The following is a 9,766-nucleotide window of genomic DNA, read 5'->3' as shown; positions in this document are numbered from 1 at the left end:
ATAACATATTCTCTTGGTATATTACATGCCCAGTGCTTAAAATGGTGTCTGGTATATATTAGGTGTCTATATATTTTTACTGAATATATGAATAAATGGGTGAGATATCCAGAAATTATCTATTTCTAAATCTTAAAATACATTGGGTTTCTTTTGTATTCTCTTTTATTTGGAGATTTGTTTAGAAGATTTTGACCTGAGGGAAAAATATGGGGCTAGGTATTCTGAAGGGCGTGTGGGTTCAACTGTTCCACAGTCCCTTAGTTAAAAACTTGGCCAACTCAAAACTTTGTAGGCTAATCTTACTCCTAGTTCTTACTGCCACTGATCTTGGCATCTTGGTCTGCTCAGAACACTCATATTTGTTTGTCTTAAGCTTTTCCATCAGTCTTGTTTCATCTGCTTTATATTTTCCAAAAAGTTCCCGTTATTCTTGACTGTTGGTGGCATCCTTCTTGAGTGAACTCCATCAATCGACTTGAATCAGAAATTCTATTGAATCCTTATGATTGGTGCATTTAAGTTTTCCTTCACATTAGGTGATGCTTTCTTCTATTATCTTTGAACATTTTCTTCTATATGTTCTATTTAAGAAGAAAACTAGCTGCATATTTCAACTCCGCTATTTTCCATATAGATTATTTATTCTCACTTTAATCTCTTTGTTCCTTTTCTCTGCATTTTGACTTTTTCTCAAGTCTTTGGCACTGAATCTGACACCATTCGCTTTTCTCTTGTATTTTTTCTGCTATTTTCTAAGGTTTAAAATTTTGCTCTTGCATTACTCATTCACATAGCAATGATTTTTCTAAAGTGCGAACCTGATCATGATACTTCTTGGCTTAACACCCTTTAATGTCCCGTATGTCCTCTGGATCATGTCTAACAAGTCTACAGACACATCTCTCCACCCTACCAGCTCCTAACACAATCCTGGTCGGGAGGAGGCCCTTACTGAGGAGATGTTTGAGGCATTGAGGAAAGAATTTCATCTTGGGACACTGAAATGAAGATGCATTCAGGGGTCTGTCCAGCTGTCCCGAGGGCATAATGGCATTTCTCAGGACCTCTAGCCTGGGTGATGTGTGATACCCATTTTGTAAGCCCACTAGGGCCCTTCCTCACCCTCCAAAACTCTAGGGAGGATATGTGAGAGATGGGCCTTAAGAGCGAGCTTGTGAGACTTCACCATGCAGCTGTGTGTGAAGGACAAGCTGTGGGGCTTGTGGGATGCTGCTCTGGCAGGTTACAATTTCTAAAGATGGCCTCACCAATATATATCACATGTTCTCCTTACAATGTGACTTGCCACTCCTCCACTGAGAGATGGGGCCTATGTTCCCAACCCTTGAGACTGAGTGGGCTTTTGTAACCAGTAGTTTGGTGGAATGATTCTGTATGACTTCTAAGGCTAGATCATAAAAGGCAAAGCAGCTTCCCTCTGCCTGCCTCTTGGGACACATGCCTTGGGAACCCTGAGCTGCTATATAAGAAGTCCTACCACACCAAAGCTGCTGTGCTGGAGATGTGCTCTAACCACACAGAGTTAGAGGGGATGTTTGAGGAGCCCCAAGTGTTCCAAAATCCAGCTGTTGGAGTCTCCCCAGCCTAGGCACCAGGGATTTGAGTGAAGAAGCTTTTGAGATAACTCCAATCCCAACCAATCAGACTTAAACCTCATAAGAGACCTTGAGCAGAACTGAGTCTGCTGAGTTGCTCTGGAATTCTTGATAGACACTATGAGAGATAAAAATGGTTATTACTGTTCTAAGCCGTTAAGTTTTGGTGATTTGTTACATAACCGTAGCATATGGGAAAGGGAGCCTAAAACATTTACCAAAATTGACCATAACCTGGGCATAAATTAAACCAAATAATATTTGAGATTTTTTTTTTAACCATTTGGGGGTAACTGCAATTTAGTCTTAAAATAAGAACCTAGCAAATACCTTAACAATTGTGTATAACCAGGTTGAGTTTATTCCAGCAGTGCAAGGTTGGTTTAACATTAAAACGTTAATCAGGGACTTCCCTGGTGGCACAGTGGTTAAGAATATGCCGGCCAATGCAGGGGACACGGGTTCGAGCCCTGGTCCGGGAAGATCCCACATGCCGCGGAGCAACTAAGCCCGTGCACCACAACTACTGAGCCTGCGCTCTAGAGCCTGCGAGTCACAACTACTGAAGTCCATGCACCTAGAGCCCGTGCTCCGCAACAAGAGAAGCCACCACAATGAGAAGCCGCACCGCAAAGAAGAGTAGCCCCCGCTCACCGCAACTAGAGAAAGCTCGCGTGTAGCAACGAAGACCGAACACAGCCAAAAATAATTAAAACAAAAAAAACAAAAAACGTTAATCAGTGTAATTAACTATGTTTACAGAATAAAGGCAAAGTATTGTTAACTTAATAGAGAAAAAAAGGGCATTTGGTAAAATTCTACATATATTCATGACTGAAAAAAAAGGTCTAGTGCCAATGGATAGAAAGAATCTTCCCTAATATGTTAAGTGATTCTCCAAATATCTATAGCAAATATTGTATTAAAGAGTAAAATATCAAAACCTTTCCCCCTGAAATTGGGAACAAGAGAAGGATACACACTATCACCATTTCTATTTAATATTGTCCTAGACAGTAAAAAAGGCAAGAAACAAAATAAAAGGTATAAGGCTTTGTAACAGGAGGAAAAAACTGTCATTATATATAACTGACATACTTGTATATTTAGAAAATTCATAAATAATCTACCGATAAATTATTAGAATGAAAAGAATTTAAAAAGAGTTAAAACATTACACATTATAGAGAAGTGAGAGTCTAGAGAGGTTGATGGATACAAGTTTAATCTACTATAATCAACTGAATTTCTATATACGATCAACAATCAGAAAATGATAGTTTAAAAATAGCATTAAAATAGCATCAAAAAACTCAAAACACATGAAATAGGGGAAATAGGGAAAATAGGTAACCTTACAGTTGAGAAGACTGGCAGATACTACTTCAACCAAGTGGGCAAAATTAACATTACCAGCAAAGGGAAAAATGGACATTATGTACCTCCTGACATGGTGCACAAAGAGAGACACAAAGTTACTTTCATGGTTTTTTCTTCCCCAAATGCATAACCTACATCCAACCATGAGGAAATATCAGACAAAACCAAATCAGGGATGTTGTACAAAAAATAACTGGCCTGTATTCTTAAACATTTCCAAACAAAGAAAGACTCAGGAAATGTTCCAGATGAAGGAAGACTAAAGAGACATAACAAATAAATGTAATATGTGATTCTGGATTGGAGGTTGGACCAGAAAAAACAAAAACCAAAACCCAAAAACACCACATCACTTATTTTCTCTTTTGCTACAGGGGATGTTATTGAAGGCATTAATGAAATTTAAATAATGCATGCAGATTAGAGAATAGTATTATATCAATGTTCATTTCCTGATTTTGATATGTGTATTATGGTTATGTAAGAGAATATCATTGCTTTTACAAAATACAGATTGAAATATTTAGAGGTAAAATGAAATCATGGCTACAATTTACTCTCAAATGTATAAATGGAGGAAAACAACACATTCATGGACTAGAATATAATTCTCTTTAAATTGATCTAAATATTCATGCAGCCTCAATAAAAATCTTAGCAAGCTTTCTGTTTGCTTGTTTTGGTGGGTTTTGACAAGCCAAGTTTGAAATTTATATGGAAATGCAAAGAGCCAAAAATAGTTAAGACAATTTTTAAAAAGAAGAACAAAGTAGAAGGACTTGCTACTGAGTAAAACTTATTACAAATCTACAGTTATTAAGACAGCTTAGTATTGTGCAAGGACAGATACTAAGGTCTGTAGACCAATTGGACAGAATAGTGTGACCAGCAATAGACACACACAAAAAGATTTGATTTATGGCAAAAGTGACACTTCAGAGCAGTGGGGAAAGATGATCTTTTCAATAAATAGTACTGGTACAATTGGATATCCAAATGGAAAAAAAATGAAACCTGACCTCTACATCATATCATATAGAAAATTAAACTCCAGGAAATTGCAGATTTGAATGTATGAAGCTTCTAAAAGCAATATAGGAAACAATCTTCATAATCATGATGAAAAGAATTTCTTAAACAGGACACAAAGTTGCGTTAACCATGAAGGAAAAGATTGATAAATTGGACCAAACCAACATTAATAACATCTGTTCGTCAAAAGACACCATTAAGAAAGTGAAAAGGCAAGCTGTAAGATATATATCCAGAATATATAAAGAACTCTTTCAAATCAATAAGACAAATACAGACAAGCTATTTAAAAAATGGGCAAAAGATTGGAACAGATTTCACAAAATGACTACTAATATATGAAAAAGTATTCAAAATCAATGAAATTAAAATGAAAACAACAGTACAGTGTACTGTACACTCCTGCCAGAATGACTAAGATTACAAAGACTGACACATAGCAATTATTGGTGAGGATGTGGAGCTAGTGGGAACTCTTATACATTGATGGTAGAGAGGTAAATTGGAATGACCATGTTGTAAAACTACCAGTATATCCAACTGAATACCTAAGATCCAGCAATTTCACTTCTAAATATATGCCCTGCAGAAATGTGTACATACATATACCAAAAGACATGTACAGAAATATTATTCATATTAGCCTCAAATTGGATACAGTCAAAAGTAGAATGGATAAATAAACTGTGGCATACTCATACAATTTAACACTGTTGGCAATAAGAATGAATGAACTGCAACATATTCAACTACATAGATGAATTTCCCAAACATACTCTTGAGCAAGATACAAAAGAACACATGTGGCACAGTTCCATTTACATGCAGTTCAAAACCAATCCTTAAATTTTTTAAATTTTTATTGAATTATAACTTAAGTAGAGAAAATGTACAAATCTGAAATGTACAGGATAATTTTTACATATGTAAACAGTTATGATAACCATCACCCAGATCGAGATATAGAACATTTTCAAGTTCCAGCGGTGTGTCCCCCTCCCAGATGACAGCTCCCAACATTAACCACTATTCTGACTATTTAGTTTTTTCATAGATTACCATTTCTTGACCAGATTGTTGGTTACATAGATGTGGCCACTTTTTATTATTTATCGATTTGTACATTTAGGATTTGTGCACTTTTTTGTATGTACCTTACACTTCAATAATAATTTTTTTTGAAATGAATGATTCTGTGACCTATGGCCCCTCAAATCCTGCACAGGGACTGTAGAATCTTATTCAGGCGTGTTCTAAGCACTTGCTTCTTCTATTTCTGCTACTGTAGGCATATTTCATGAATTTATGACTATTATCATTTTATGAGTGTATTCAAACTAAAAACTCACATTAAAATAGGAAGGAGGAATAACATTTTCAAAATTACTGTACTATAAAAATCATTGTTTCTCTGTGAGGAGAGATGATGAATATGTGCACTATTTTTTCTCCCTCAGCTTTCCTGGTCTTCTCAAGAACAACCTGAAAGACACTCTGATGAGGTGAAGGAGGGGGCTTGACAATATGCAAACAAAAGCTTCTTGTTGGGACCCAGTGTCTACCTGAACACTCTATAGCCTCGTCAGTCCCACTGAGATTAAGGTATGGCTCCAAGTCTGGCCTTCAGCATTAAAGTCTGACACTAATACCCCAAGGTAGAATCTCTCATTATGTCTACCAGTATTCTTTGTATTGAGTTCATTAGTTTCATGGCTGGGACTATATATAATTCTGTCTGCTGCTTTCTGAGAAAACTTACAGGAGGAGTGGATACCAATAATTATGGAAACATGGAGTTCTATGTAGAAATTGACTTTTTGCTGTTTTTATCTCTTCCCCCACCTTCCTCGTGTTGCACAATCTTCCTATTAAGATAATGTCCAACTGTTGTTATGGCTAGTGTTAAAGGATATTATTTTTATATGAGTTAGTTCTAATTTAATCTCCATGTCATAAAATTACCTCAAAATGAATTGATGGTTTAAAAAAATACTCACTTTTAGGAAACAGTTTGGGACATTGTGTTTCGAATACTATTAGGTGAACATCAAGTAGAATTTTATGTTTGAAAAATTACAAGCAGTTAATTGCACTCAAATTATGACTCTCTCCTGAGGAAAGTACTTTGCAGACTAGAATTATTAGTCTCACTTTGTAAATGAAAAAGCAAGCATTGAAGAAATCAAGTGCTCTGTGTTAATTTAGAGCCAGGAATGAGACTCAGGATCTCTGGTACCAAATCATCTGACCACAGGCAACTTTTAGAATTTAGCTGAAAGTACAAGAATTTGTCAAAATAACCTTGATAAATTAAAATGCAATATTAAAAGGGAATCTCTACCTTATATTCTTATTACTGTACCTTATATTCTTGGTCTCACCTGGTAACCCTTATCACCTAAGCTAGAAACTTGGGAGTCATTCTTGACTCCTGCCTCTCTCGTGTACAATTAGACTTTAAGCTCTGCCAGTTACTCTTTTTCTCTTTGAAATAATTTCAGGCTTTCAAGAATACTGCAAAGAATAGTTTTTCTTTGAACCACTTGAGCATAAATTGCTGACATGGTTCTGTAACACCCCACAAAAATCCCTGGAGACGCATCCAAGTTGTGTGTCAATGGTTTATTATCCTTCTTCTCCTTGAGTAGGATTCCATGGCACCACAGTTTTGTTGGTAACCTGTTGAAAGACATCTGGCTGGTTTGCAGGTTTTGGTTATCACAAATAAAGCTGCTATAACATTTGTATACAGGTTTTTTTTTTGGTGGCACGGCATGTGAGAATCTTAGTTTCCTGACCAGGGATCGAACCCGTGTCCCCTGCAGTGGAAGGGTGGAGTCTTAGCGCGGAATCTTAACCACTGGACCACCAGTGAAGTCCCCTGATATACAGGTTTTTGTGTGAACATTAGTTTCCTTTTTCTGGGACAAAAGCTCAGGAGGGCAGTTGCTGGGTCAAATGGTAGTTGTATAATTTTATAAGAAAGTGCCAAACTGTTTTCCAGAGTGGCTGTATCATTTTATATTCCCACCAGCAATGTATTAGTGATCGTTTCTTCATATCCTCACCAGCATTTGGTGCTGCTACAATATTTTATTTTGGCTATTCTGATAGGTGTGTAGTGATATCTATTATGGTTTCAATTTGCGTTTTGTTTCTAATTTTTAAAATTTTTTGGCTGCTTGGGGATCTTAGTTCCCGGACCAGAGATGGAACCCATGCCCCCTGTAGTGGAAGCGAGGAGTCCCACTAGCCAGGGAATTCCCTCAGTTTGCATTTCTTTAATGGCCAGTGATGTGGAACATCTATTCATATGCTTATTTGCCTTCTGCATATTTTCTTCCATGAAGTGTCTGTTCATGTCTTGTGCCCACGTTCTGATCTGTGCAATCCTCTTTCACATTAAATTTGTGAAATCACACTTAACGTATACTTTAACCAAGATATAAAACATTCTCAGTCTCAGCTGGTAATCCCTATTCACCTAAGATAGAAACTTGAGAGTCATTCTTTTTTTCTTTTTTAATGAATGAATTAATTTATTTTTTGCTGCGTTGGGTCTTCGTTGCTGCGCGTGGGATTTCTCTAGTTGCAGCAATCAGGGGTTACTCCTAGTTGTGGTGCATGGGCTTCTCATTGTGGTGGCTTCTCTTGTTGCGGAGCGCTGGCTCTAGGTGCGTGGGCTCAGTAGTTGTGGCACACAGGCTCAGTAGTTGTGGCACACGGGCTCTAGAGTGCAGGCTCAGTGGTTGTGGTGCACGGACTTAGCTGCTCCTCGTCATGTGGGACCTTCCCAGACCAGGGCTCGAACTTGTGTCCCCTGCATTGGCAGGCTGATTCTTAACCACTGCGCCACCAGGAAGTCCCTGAGAGTCATTCTTGACTCATATCTTTCTCTGGTCTCACTCTCCTGTCTCCTGTTCTCATTGCATTGTTTATATTTTTGCTGTTTTGAGTGTTCTATATATATTCTAAATACTAGTCCTTTGTCAGATTAAAGGCTTGCAAATGTTTCCCCCCAGGCTGTAACTTAACAGAGTCTCCTCTTAACTGAGTCTTTTGCAGAGCAAAAATTATTTTTATTTTGATGAGGTCCAACTTCAATTTTTCCTCCATGATTTGTCATGTTTTGGTGTCAAGTCTAGCCTGAGATCCCAAAGACTTTCTATTTTTTTTTCCTGAAAGTTTTATAGTTTTACATTTTACATTTAAGTCCAAAATCCATTTTATGTTAAATGTTGTAGAAGATGTGCGGTTTAGATTTAGGTTAAATTTTTTTTCTTATGAATGTACAGTTGCTCCAACATTATCTGTTGAAAAGGCTATCTTTCCATTGAGTTGTTTTTACACCTTCATCAAAAATCATTTGGTCATATTTGTGTGGGTCTATTCTGGATTATCTGTTCTGTTCCATTGACTTATGTGTCTATCCATCCACCAATATCACACTCTCTTGATCACTAGCTAAATAGAAAGACTTAATATTGGGTAAAGTGATTCTTCCCAGTTTATTCTTATTTCTTAAAATTATTTGAGCTATTCTAAGGCCTGTGTCTTTTTATATAAATTTTGGAATAAACTTGTGTATGTCTACAAAATACCTTGCTAGGATTTTTATAGAAATTGTATGAAACCTATAGGTAAATCTTGACCTGTTTGCTATGTTGAGTTTTCTAATGCATGAACATGGTATATCTCTCCGTTTATTTAGATCTTTGATTTTGTATTTTCAGTGTACAGATCCTGTACATGTTTTGTAAGTTTATACCTAAGTATTTAATTTTCTTTGGAGTGATTGTAAATAGTACTGTTTTAAATCCCAGTTTCCACATGTTCATTGTTAGAATATAGAAATGCAATTGATCTTTGTGTTTTGATCTTGTATTCTGAGACCTTGCTGTAGTTACTTATTAGCTCTAGGAGTTTTGCTTTTTGATTTTTTGGTAGATTCCATGGGATTTTGTACTTAGACAATCATGTCATTTGCAAATTGGGACAGTTTTATTTTTTACTTTCCAGTCTGTATGCCTTTTGTCCCTCTTTCTTCCTCTCCCCCCTCTTCCTTTCTTTTTCCTTCTTCCTTCCTTCCTTCCTCCTTCCCTTCCTTTCTTCCTTCCTTCCTTCCTTCCTTCCTCCCTCCCTCTCTTTCTTTCTCTCTCTTTCTTTCTCCCTTTCTTTCTCCCTTTCTTTCTTTCTTCCCTCCCTACCCCACAACTTTCTCTTTCTTTCTGCCTTACTGCACTGGCTAGAACTTTCAGTACTATGTCAAATGAAAATAGTGAGAGGATCTCCTGATCTTAGAGGGAAAGCATTCAGTAAAAACCGTTCAGTACGATGTTACCTGTAGATTTTTTGGTAAATTCTCTTTCTCAATTTGAGGTAGTTCTTTCTATTCCTAGTTTGCTGAGAGTTTTTATTTTGAATGAGTGTTGGATGGTGTTAAATGTTTTTTCTCTCTCAGTTTACATGATTATGTGATTTTCCTTCTTTAGCTTATGGGTATGGTAGATTACACTGATCATTTCTAAACATGTTGAACTAGACTTGTGTACCTGGAATAAATCCTACTTGGCTAAGTTGCATAGTTCTTTTTATACATTGTTGGATTAGGTTTGTTAATATTTTGCTGGGGATTTTTGTGTCTCAGTGAGATATTGTGAAATATTGGTGGTTTTCTTTTTTTGTACTGTCTTTGTTTTTGGTATCAGGGTAATACTAGCCTCATAAAAGAAGTT

The sequence above is a fragment of the Eubalaena glacialis genome, chromosome 14 (assembly GCF_028564815.1).
Source record: "Eubalaena glacialis isolate mEubGla1 chromosome 14, mEubGla1.1.hap2.+ XY, whole genome shotgun sequence".
Lineage (NCBI taxonomy): Eukaryota > Metazoa > Chordata > Mammalia > Artiodactyla > Balaenidae > Eubalaena > Eubalaena glacialis.
Note: the sequence above shows the minus strand (reverse complement) of the source record.